Source organism: Canis lupus, chromosome 10 (assembly GCF_003254725.2).
Source record: "Canis lupus dingo isolate Sandy chromosome 10, ASM325472v2, whole genome shotgun sequence".
Taxonomy (NCBI): domain Eukaryota; kingdom Metazoa; phylum Chordata; class Mammalia; order Carnivora; family Canidae; genus Canis; species Canis lupus.
This window is the reverse complement of record NC_064252.1, coordinates 10,109,041-10,121,214: the sequence shown is the minus strand read 5'-3', so window position 1 is coordinate 10,121,214 and position 12,174 is coordinate 10,109,041. Positions and strand designations below refer to the sequence as shown.

The window sequence follows — 12,174 nt, the reverse complement described above, 5'->3', positions numbered from 1 at the left end:
GAGGTCAGTGGGTGTTCGAAGAGGGGGAAAAAAAGATTCTCCAAATAAACTTGGGACACGCTGGGTTAAACAAAACTCTACTGACTTGGCTGCACAACTCCACAGAGTCATGAGTACACTGATATTTTCTGTGACCTCTGAAACTTTTCTCCTGCAGTACACCTAATAACATTTCCAAGGACGCTGTTACTGGGCTGAATATATTTTGAGGAATATTATCCTGAGTAATTACAGTTGTTATCATCTACACTGAATGCTTACTAGATACTAAGTACCGTGTTGGGGATTGTACATGGCATATCTCACTTAACCCTTACAACATCCCTAGGAGATGGGCATTATTCTATTCATTGCACAGTGGTGTCCTGGTTAAGTAGTTGGCCCACAGTGATGGTACCAGTGCATCACAAACCCTAATTTGCATCCAGGTCTGTCTGATTCCAAAGTCTATGTGCTTAACTGGTAAGCTACATTTGTCTTTGCGCTACTACTCTTTGAAATAGCCGCCTCATAAATTACTATATTGCATTACATTAGCATTTGCTTTCTCTCATACTCTGAGAACTAGCCTCATCCTCATGCCCTGAGAGCCAGCCTGGCAGATCCTTGGGTCAGTGAGCACCTTCCCACCATGCTGCAGCCACTCAACCGATGAGCGCTGCATCAAGCCTATTGGGAATGTACGGTGGTTTCTGCCTCTGTCTGACATTAATGTGTGTCAAGAGGTGTATAAACGATGTCACCAGGCCTTCTACAAAGAAACACCCAAGGACACCAAGTTGGATATTAAAGTTTGATAGCATCTTCAAGGACATAGTAGAGGAAAGAGAGGGTAAAGCTTAGTGGGTAATTAGGGGTTGGTGGAAATTCTTTGGCAAATGAAGAGCACCACACCGCTGTGGTCTGGGAGGAGTGACCAGCCATTGTGTGAAGCTCTGGCTGGAGGCTTGCCCATAACCTCAGGATTTAAAGAGGAGAGAAAAGTGAATGCCAAAGAACTTGCTGGAAACACCTCTCTGCAGGAATCATTCCATGCACTGCCATGATTGCTCCCATTTAAAGATCCCATCCCTGGTGCTAATGGGATAGCCTTGTGCTGCCTCTTTTAATAGCTTCCATATTTCTCTATCCAGTGGCCAGCCTTCTTCCACACTGCCCTACACGGTCTTCCCCACACAGAGGTAAAAAATTTACAATGATATAATTTTATATATCAAAGAACTACTCTGTGAGGGCCATGGCAACATGTTCTATGGGAAGAATGCCCAGTTTAGAAATCTCCTATCTCAGGAAATCTGGGGGTGAAAATTGCTAGACTTGGAATATGTAGCTTAAGGGAACCCTCCTCCTACAATCTTCACTCTTAAGGTGTCTCCTCACCTTCCCTATTAAAAAAGGTGAGGTCTTTTCCACACATAGGAGTTAGCGATTGTTATGTAATAAGCCACCCCTACTGCTAGTGGCTTAAAATTGCTCGTACTTGTCACATAGGACGAGTCTACAGATTGGTTGGGGAGTTCTGCCTGGGGCTTGACTTAACTGATCTTAGCTTGGCATACACAGGCATCTGTGGTTGGTTGGTTAATCAGGGGGCTGGCTGGTCTAGGACGGCCTGAGCTAGGAACACTCCCCTCTGCTCTCTCTACCTCATCCTCCAGCAGGCTAGCCTGGGTTCATTCTCATGGTAATTATAGGGGTTGAGAAGAGGAAAAAAGCAAACTCCCACATATAAGAAGTTTTTAAGCCTCCGGTTGTGGTACATTTGCTAACATTCCATGGGCTAAAGCAAGTCTTAGGATGAGCTCAAGCGGAATGGAAGGAAAGAGCAAAGCCATAGGGGGAAGGCCAGGGTAGGCACTCTGGTACATCAAATGGATCTCTTGACTTGAATTCAAATCATATGCTAATAGAATGATAAAAGTGGCTAGGTATATAGCAAAGAACTATATTAACCTTGGCCCTACGGCGACTCACAATTCTAGAATTAACCTAAGATCTAATTCAGACCCAATTCAGAATACTGGATTGACCTCTTTGTATAACTTTGACAACTGACAGAGATCAGGACATGCCACCCCAAAATATACCATTTTGGTGTAAGTATTATTTTAAACTGAAGACATTTTAAATTCAACAGAGACAGAAAGGCAGCTTTGTGGTGCTTTCCTTATCTGACTAAAAGCAGAAATTCCTGGGAAATCAGTCTACCATAAATTCCCTTGTTGGGGTGGTTCTGTTCCCAGGACAGAGACCAAGAGTAAACCTAATGTAAATCCTCTCTCCAGGGCAATTTTATGGCCTTGAAACACATGAAAACACACATACCACTATAGACAAGCATCACAAACTTCTGTATCTCCTTTTCTCCTAAAATTTCATTTCATTCCTTAAAAAAATTTCCCTGTAGAAGCCATTTCTCCCCTCTCTTTCCCCTACTAATTTAGGCATATAAGCCCTAAATCTACCCACCTCTTTAAGTAACTCATCATTGAGCACTCCTGCATATATGTATCTAGATGTGTAAATAATAGATGTGTATTAGATGTGTAAATAAATGTTTTCCTCTGTTAATCTGCCTTTGGTCAATTTAATTTGTAGGACTCAGTCACTCAACATAAGCAGGTACAAGAAAAGTTTCCCTCTCCCATACAGTACCAATTCTATGACCCACCCAGGTCAGGAACCATACCCTAAAAATTCCTTGCTATTTAAACTGCTTAAATTGGAGTCTTCTGTTGTTCATAGCTAATAATATCCTTTTTTTTTTTGGAAGATTTTATTTATTCATGAGAAACACACGTAGAAAGGCAAAGACACAGGCTGAGGAGAGAAGCGGGCTTCCTGTGAGAAGCCTGATGCAGGACTCAATACAAGGATTCACAATCCTGGGATCACAACCAGAGCCAAAGGCAGACACTCAACCACTGAGCTATCCAGATGCCCTTAATAATATCCTATCTAATTGGATATTGTGTTGGAATTGCCTGTTGAACAGCTGAAGGGAGATATCAAGGAAACAAATGCACGTGTGAATCTATATTTGAAAATAGACATAAGGGTAGGAGATAGAAATTTGGAGGTCCTAGGCACGTAGATGTCATTTAGAGCCATGTGACTAGATGAAATCCCATTGGAAGGAATGGAAAAAGAGCAGAGAAAATAGCTCAGAACTGAGTCTTGGGGAACTCTAACATTTAGAGTTTGAGTAGGGGGCAAAGAGACTCAGTAACCAAGGAGGTAGGAGGAGATCAGAATGGTTGATACAGAAGCTCAAGGGGAAAGAAAGGATCTTGAGTAAAGCGGACTTGGATTATGTTGAACCCTTGTGAGAAGTCCTGCTCTAAAGTCTTTCTGCATCTACAGAATTTCATCTCTTCTAGAACCCACACCCTTGCCCTCTATGCTCCAAGTTACTGGACTTCCTTTTCTTCTGTCTCCCATCTCCCAGCCATGCTCTCCTTACCTCTGTGGCTTCACCTGTGATTAAACCTCCACATAAAACATGCCCCCTCTTTACCTCTCCTCTCCAACTCCTGCTGCTCTTCTGGGTCTCCGCTCAGATGCCACTGCTCTGGATCTGGCCTCAGGTCTCCTGCAAGATGCTTCCAAAGAGCTCCACGCTTCCCCTGTTGAGTTAGTCTGCTTGGGCTGCCTTAACAATACTACAGATGAGGAGGCTGAAGCAACAGAAGTTTATTTTCTCCCAGTTCTGGAGGCTATCCATCCGATATCAAGGTGCTATCACTGCTGGTTTCCAGTTAGGACTCTCTCCTTGGCTTACAGGTGGCTGGCTGCCTTCTCACCATGTCCTTGCATGGCCTTTCCTCTGTGTGTGTGTGGAGGTTGCTCTGCTGCCTCCCTTCTTAGGAGGACATCAGTCCTGCAGGGTTAGGGCCCTACTCTTATGTCTTCATTCAACTTCAATCACCTCCTTAAAGGACTTAGCTCAAAAAAACAGTCAATTGGGCTTTAAGACTTCCACATGAAAATTGGTGGGACACGATTCAGTTGCTAACACTCCTCAAACATGTATTGGAAGACAATGTCTCTCTTCTCTATTTGACTATAAGTGCTGTGAGGCCAAGTCCAGGCAATGTGTACGGTAGGTATTCTATTCTCTCCACATAGCACAGTGCCTCATGGTGCTAGAAATATTTATGGACCGAATGAATGAGCTCAGGGATGCGGGGTCTTCATCTTCTATGCCATCTGGCTACCCCACAGAGCTAGCCAACGCTGCACCCTAGCTGGGAATGCTCCTACCACGAGTGTCCCATTTTCCATGCTCCACAAAATCTCACCCATTTGGAATAAATGGAGGGAAGCCTCGTGTGAATTAGGGGGAAATTATAGAATTTTAAAAGAAGTTTTGGCATTCTCAAGTAAGCTCAAAAAAACAAAAACTTCATATCTGAAGTTCTCCTTTGCAACGCATTCACTAATCTTTTGCCTTCGAACAAATGATGTTGAAATGGTTTAAAATGTGATGAAGAAGCTCTTTCTTCAATAAATGAAGCAATCCTCCTGAAAGAGGTCTTTTGATCCCTTTATTTGGTAAATTCTACTTCTACCATACAGATAGGCTAGAAGTAAACTGAATCCGGCCTCGAGGAAAAGAGGAAAAAAAAAAAAAAGTTCCCAGCTGAGGATTCCGAAGGTCTCCACATGTTAGGAGAGCTAAAAATGATGAGAAAAGGGGGTTGCAGAGAGGCTCAGAACTGCAGTGTTTCAAAACTCTTTTGCTATATAAAGTCAAAGTAGTGAGTTTGATTTATAGATATTAGGATACTATCTTTAGAAATAGGAAGTCAGCAGTGGTATATATATTCTTCTTCTCCCTTGAAGATTACACACACACACACATTTTTTTTTTTTTTTGAAGATTCAAAGATGATTTGGGAGCATAGAAACTGGCTTTTTTTAGGCTATTTCATTTCTAGGTTTTCCAAAACTCTAAAATATGTTAGGGGCAGGGAAGGAAAAAAAAGTCTCTCAACAAGTTCCCAATGGTTCACTGGTGTTTAACCCTTCACTGTGTGCCTTTTTCCTTTCTAAAAAAATAGAATGTGTTTTGGTAAAGGCTGACTTGGGATGTAAATGCCTAGTTGCAGTGAGAGAGAGACAGAGAAAAGGCGCTCAACCCCCCGAGGGTTCCAGCTTTCTCTGTGGGGCTGGATTAGGGCTATTATCCCAGTGGTTTCGCAGTGAGGCTCAGGGACATGTGACAAACAAGCTGACTTGCAGCCGTGCTGACACAGACTGTACTAACAATAACACCCGAGCTGACACACCCAGCCTGTCCTCTCCCTCCGACCACAGGCCTATCAAGTGGAAAAATGCCTCTGAGAGGCAGCACAGACAATACCTCTGGCTTTAAGGACATCACCAGAAGCCAATTTTCTTTTCTTTTCTCTTCTTTTCTCCTCTTCCCTTTTTTCTTTTTCCTTTCCTTTATTTTCCTTATTTATTCATGAGGCCAGAGAGAGGCAGAGACACAGGCTGAGGGAGAAGCAGGCTCCCCACGGGGAGCCCAAAGCAGGACTCGATCCCAGGACCCTGGGATCACAACCTGAGTCAAAGGCAGATGCTCAACCACGGAGCCACCCAGGTGCCCCAAGAGCCAATTTCTTAAACAACCATACAGCGTAGCAGTGAAGGGCCAGAGGCAGGGAAAGGAGTACTACACTTGTCTATTTTAGCACAGCCCAAGAGCAACACTACTTCGACTCCTTGGGCCCTTGACATAAATGCAGATTTGTGGATATTTTCTGTGATGTGGGTCCGTTCTTGTGATATTATAGAGAGGAACAAGTATGGCCCAGAGATCTGAAGAGCTTGCCCCGAATCAGTAATACCCAAAAGGAAAAAGCACAGTGGGCACATGTGCCATGGGCTAGCTCAGGTGTGGCCTGTTTCTTTAGATCTATTAAAAGCCACCTCTAACATTTTTCTCATTGGCCCACAGGCAGGTCTGCAGGGTGATTGCAGCCTGTAGGCCCTGAGTCATTAGAGGCTTTACTTCTGTCACAGTGCAGAGTCTGGAGGTAAGCAGAGTGCCGTGCGTGAATTCAGAGACTGTGAGGCCTGGGGGAAGACAACTGGAAAGATGTGCTGGGTCATGTGTAGGTGAAGGCTCTAGCTTAAATGTCTGGAAGCTCTTGGCAAAGTCCAATTTGGCTCCAGGAAAGGATTATGGGCCTCTCTCCAGCACAGAATTTGAGACCACAAGATGTACACTCTGGTCCTGGCAATAACCCACTGAGAAAATTGCCTTTGCTTGCCTTGATGGGATAAGAAGGACCTCAGCACCTTTCAGACCCTCATAGGCAGCCGCGGTGACATCCGCACACACACATGCCAGCCTACAGGCTACAGGGGGTAGTGACCCAGACCAGTAACAGCAGCAATCCTTGCCCTCCTTTGGCCCGGGATTTCCTCTGTCCTCACTGAATCTCCTCCCGGTCAGGAAGGTTATTAAACTTACTTTGTTCATATCTGATAAGTCAAAACTCTCTGGAGAGGAGCCTGCCCAATTAGCTTCGCCTTCTGAAATGGAATGTCAGTCCTCAGCCAGACTATATTCACAAATGCCCCTAGGATTGACTTGGCTTTCATCGTTTCATGACTTTGGGCCTTAGTTTTTTCATCTGTGCGGGGCATTACAACGACCTACTCACAGAATTGTTATGAGGCTTGAATGAGAGGAAACAATGTATGTGATAGAGCTTTGTAAACTAGGGGGTTGTGGGGAGCAGGGGAAGTAACAGTCATTAATAAGATCCGTTGATCAAAGCCAAATTTATTCGTGTAGCTGTAAGTCGGGGATTCTGGGAGCATGCATTCTTTGCCATTTTCTAGCAGTGTGAACTTGAACAAGCTAATTAAATTCTTACAGGCTAACTGTTCTTCCCTATATTATTAGGAAAACAATGTCAATTTGTATCAAGCTGTTATAAGAGTTCAAAGTATACCCTCTTCCCCTAAGTGGGATGGGAGCACAGAGCAGATGCTTTCTAAATGGCAGCAATGGCTGTTGGGTTAACCCAAAAAACATATGTGCAGGGTACTTCTTTCCTCCCTAACTGGCTAGTATTCTTTCCCACTCAAGAATTGAATCTTGACCCCTGTTATTGTTACGAGCATGCAAGACTGTGGCCCATGAGGCTGATGTCTGGGGCGTGAAGGTAAATAATTCATAGACTGTGAACACCTTGCACACATTTACATGAAGATTAGTATTTCAGTTTCTTAGACTGAAAACAGAAAAGGTACCAAGGAACTTAAAAAAAAAAAAAAGGGAAAAAAGATAGGGGAAGGGTGCAAACCAAAGCAATTAATGAAGCTTCCTGGGACAGCTTGGTAAATTTTCTATCAATTTAGCCAGTGTTGGGATCTTTACCGACTCAAAGGTGAGGTGAGGGAAAGTCGCTAGGCCTCCCAACTGATAAACTGTAACCTTCAACTTCTAAATCAAGTAAAGGGAAAAAGACACTAAATTGTTTCCATATATAAGGTAGCTTTCAGAGCCATATTACGGTCTGTCAAAAGAGAAAAGAGGAGGAAGCAGATGAGCTAGAGAGGGTGTAGTCTTCCATCACTCAGGATGCCATCTTAGGACCTCAGGGTACAGCCATGTCCCACATTTGCTCTCAGGTGCTCACATAAGGATATCTTGTCCCTTTTCTCACTGGAGTAACTTGAGACAAGTTCCACGACAACACAAGTCATATGACGAAGTTAAGTACATTCCTGCTGTCATTCAGGATCCAAAAGGAGCTCACGGGTCCCGGAGTCAGCATCAGCCGTGGATGGCTGGCGCTAGATTCTAGTATATCCTCCAAAGAAAAGAGAAGCTAGTTCTGGGGTGAAATCACAGAAAGCAAGGAGGCAGCAGTCAGAATTGCAGTGACTGGGGGAAATAAACCCAAAACCCTGTGTATCTCACCCATTCCCCAGGCTTCAAGTGTCTCTCTGCCTCCTTCTGTCTCTGCACACCAGGTGATCCCAACTCACTCTTGCCAGGATAGTCCCATTTCGGTGCCATTTGCGTGAGTGCAGATACCATGGCAATGCAGCCTGGGGCTGCTGCCAAACTTTGTCCAGGAATGAAGTAACCTGATGCCCGGTTAAGGAGTTTCTATTTTAACTCTGAATAGAGCTTTCTTATTTTATCACTTGCAAACAAACACATTGAGAAGACCAAAAACCACTTGCAGAGCCTGCAGATAGATCTCCCCGCTCACCCCAACCCTGATCAGTCTGATTCCTGTGTAGAGCATGGCTCTGAGACCATTCTCCTGGCTGCAAGTGGTATGATTGTGAGCCTCTGCTCACCGAGGGCTCCGAACGTGGTGGGGGGGGTGCTGTGAGATGTATTTGCCATCTCCGGGCTACAGCTGTAGACTGTACAGACCAGTCTAGACATGCAAACCAGTCCCCTGCATGTAACACTAGCATTAGCATCTCCCATACAGGGCAGCCCGGGTGGCTTCGTGGTTTAGTGCCACCTTTGGCCTAGGGCGTGATCCCGGAGACCCGGGATTGAATCCCCCATTGGGCTCCCTGCATGGAGCCTGCTTCTCCCTCTGCCTGTGTCTCTGCCTCTCTCTGTGTGTCTCTCATGAATAAATAAAGTCTTTAAAAAAAAAAAGAGAAATCAGCATCACCCACACGTTGCTATCCTCTGCAGCATGTTGGTCTTCAGGGATCAGTGGTTCCTTCAAACACCCTCACCCCACCTTCCAGAAAGGTATGGCCTTTCTCACACCAGCCCTGCACGCAGCGGAGTTTCTATGCTACCTGGCTTGGGTGTTTCTGCTTCTATAAATTTTCCATCTCTCAGCCTTTGTATTTGCAAATCCCACCTGAATTGTACTGCTGGGCTGGAGAAACACCTCCGGCTAGTTATGGAAATCAGTGACTCTCTTTGTTTTAATCTGCACTTGGTCCTTGAGAGCTTTCACTTAGGCTCAGGGGGCTCCCTTTATCCTGGGCAACCCTAACCTTATAAGGTGTGCTCACTAATCCGTGCCCCTAACCGTGTTCCTTTTTTGCATCTATTTCCCAAGGTAGCGATTTTTCTTTGGCACCTGCTCCCCTAAACTAAGTCTAAGGTCTTCGGGTCCTTTAAGACCACAAGCTTGCCCAAACGACTACCAAACGAATGACCTCACCGACTATGGAGTAATGGACCCAGGCTCCAATAACCACAGCCTCGGGCCATCAGTAATGCTCTGTGTGTTATTGTTTCAGTTCTGCTTCCCAGGAGGGGCTACCCCATGGTGTGGGGGCAGGAAAGACCAGCTTCTAGGCAAACTGCCAATAAAAGTTCTTAAGAAACAGACCCATTTCAAAAACTTCCCCCTCCCTGATTAAAATGGCTGCTACCTCTACAGAAAAAGTCCTTTGAACCTTAAAGACCCTTTTAGAGTCTTGCCTAACTTTGGGCAGGTGACAGACGATGGCATCACCTTTCAGGGCACCCACAAGTGCAAGGAGGTAAAGAGGACACAGAAGAGGAATTTCATAGGTGACAAAAAACATTCATTCCCTGCCCCCCCCCCCCCAAAAAAAACTAGACTTGCTTTCCATCAGCCGTGGTTCTCTTTGGTCTCAAGTGCCAACCCACACTGTCCTATGCAAGCAGGTAGCCCAAAGGGGGGCAGAAATCCTTCTTCATAGTGGGGAGAAAGTAGATAGAGCTTGTTAGCCTGAAGGGGGAGAAGTACAAATAAAATAGTTCTGTGACAGTCACCTGCCCCTTTGTAGATACCTCTGGCTACTTGGGGACACCCCTTCAGACGCTTTCTGGATATCTTATTCTACTTATTGACAGCAACCACCTGATGATCTCGTTGCTACCAAAAAAAAAGTTCATGAAAATTCATGAATGAAAAATAGATTCTGAAGTAAAAATTAAGAGTGCATTTAGAGATAAATCGGGAAGAGTAGCTCCTGGTTCCCCCATATTATTAAATTGATAAAGGACGGTCAGAATGGAAGAGAGAGGTGATTAATTTGAGTCAGGGAAAAATGAAGGTATATTTCTCACATTAGATTTACCTTCCAGTCTTCCATGTGGGAAAAAGATTTTCTTTCATTTTTCAGCCACTCATGACAAGTACACCATCTCGAATTCCCATGATTGGATTAAACCACTATAAATAGACCTTGGAAACTCCACTCTGACTTTTAGACCCTGCCATTTAGGTTCAGGAATTTCCCCCTCTCCTTCCTGATATTTAAAAAGGAAAAAAAAAAAACTTTTCTATGCTTTTTTGGTCTGTGAGTTTCTCTTCCACAGGATTTCCATACCAAGTGATGAAAAGCCTGCAAGAGGAGAGAGAATACAGAACTGTGTATACTTTGTTAAAGTGAACAGAAGCCTTGGAATAAATGCCTATGTGTGAGCCTTAGAGCTAGTTAATAATTCTAGGCACCAGCAGGAAGTAAACACAAATTTGATAATCTGAGAAAATCCTATTCTACAACTGGCCTATTTAAATTAATTTACAGTGTGCTTAGTTGTGCTTAAATCATACATTCTATTCAAGTGAAAACACAAATAAATATATAATGCTCACCAGATCTCCAAAGATGGGTTCCTGTGGCTCTTACCCTCTCAGAGGAGGGAGCTGTGGGTTTGTTGGAAGGATAACTTGCCCTGAGTTACGCAGATGGCCGCAAAGACACATTGTTCCTATGGGAAGGGATGCGATATAAAAAAAGAAAAATACCAGTTCGTTGTAATCTGCTTTTAATGGGCTCCCATCTATCTTGAAGGGAAGAATGAGATTCACAAGAGACATAACTATTACACCAGACTTTATATCCTGAAACTTGAGTTTTAATAAAAGAGGGGCTATGCCATTTCTCTAAGTTGGCAATGGACATTATTTTTATTTCAAGGGATTAAGCTTTTACTGCTTCCGCTTGGTAATCTTAGCCTAAGAAACTCTGCCATTGACATTCACATGTATGGACTGTAAGTAGAGGTAGGATGCTCTCCTACTCTTCCTCTACTCAGGGCCACAGTGAGAGTGTTTAATCCCGATTGTTTGGCACTAATTTGTTAGGCTAAATAAATTGTTGTCGATAGTTGTATGCTATGTGATAAGCCCCCTGCAGGTAAAATATAATTCATATACAATCTGGAGGTATTTATTATCTTTGGTGACGATGATGGTTGGAATGTCTTCAACATTTTATTAGTGACTCCCATCAAAAGCTTTAAAACAGTTGCCAGGATAGGGTTTTAAATTTTGAGATGGGACTTCTTAAAAATTTTGACAAGGTTAGTAGAAAAATCCTCAAAGCCAGAAAATGGAAAGAGCCCTGGATTCAGCAGTCAAGACAGGAAGCTATGTCATGGGGATGATGTAAAGTGATTCCTATAGGCCCAGTGACACACAAGGCCAAAGATGGGGATGAAGAAAGCCTGAGTGGAATTTTGCAATGAGGTTAGACTCCAGGATGGATATAAAAATTCTTTCTGTGTCTGAAATGAGCATGGGCATGAGGTGGTATTGTTCTTCAGGGTACTCTGGGATAAGGAAAGAAATGTTTGTGTGTAGATGCAGAAGGAAGAATGCTGCTGGTTCCCTGGCACCCAGAAGCCTAGAGAGATTAACTGGACCAGTAAAGCCCCATCAACAGCATAGAACCCATGAACACAGATGTCACTACTGCCAAGGCCTCCTGACGTCCGAGCTCGTGAGGCCTATGCCTGCATGTTTTCTAAATAGGATGGGGCTGCCCTCTGACTGGTATCTTCAGATCGGGCCAGCAAAGGCACACCGGTGTCTGGCACACAGAGGAGGCAAGCCGAGCTCTAGCTCTTTACCACCAATCGGTCTTTCAGCTCCGAGTGACTTAGGAAAGTGGGTAGTAGATCCTCTTGGCACATCTTGCTGAATAAGAAAAATAAGTCAAACCAAATAATGACTTCTCTTTCAGTAACTTTTTTTTTTTTTAAGTATTCACTTCAAAGGCACCAAAGCATCCTTCCCTGGCTCCCTCCCATTCCTGTTCCAACCACAGTGGTTGCCTGTCTACAGAAATAACCCTGAAGGAGGGGTTGGGAAGGGAGTATGATGGCTGCCATTGTGGGTGAGTGGTGCTCATTCAGTCCCCACGCTTTGGAAAGTCTTGGTTGTGCAAAAGTTTCTGACCAGT

At 44.1% G+C, this 12,174-nt stretch overlaps 1 long non-coding RNA gene across 2 annotated transcripts in view; it reads right to left on the bottom strand.

Moving 5' to 3' along the window:
* The window catches only part of LOC112677895 (uncharacterized), a 65,882-nt gene that overhangs the window by 15,481 nt on the left and 38,227 nt on the right, over positions 1-12,174 (bottom strand). Inside the window, exons 2-3 of one of the 2 annotated variants that reach the window (XR_004803204.2) lie at positions 10,584-10,699; positions 6,779-7,859 (exon numbers count right to left, since the gene is read on the bottom strand). This is a non-coding gene — a long non-coding RNA (uncharacterized LOC112677895). Of the gene's footprint in view, positions 1-6,778; positions 7,860-10,583; positions 10,700-12,174 lie in introns of those variants that run through there. The other variant, XR_003147269.3, reaches the window with a different exon arrangement.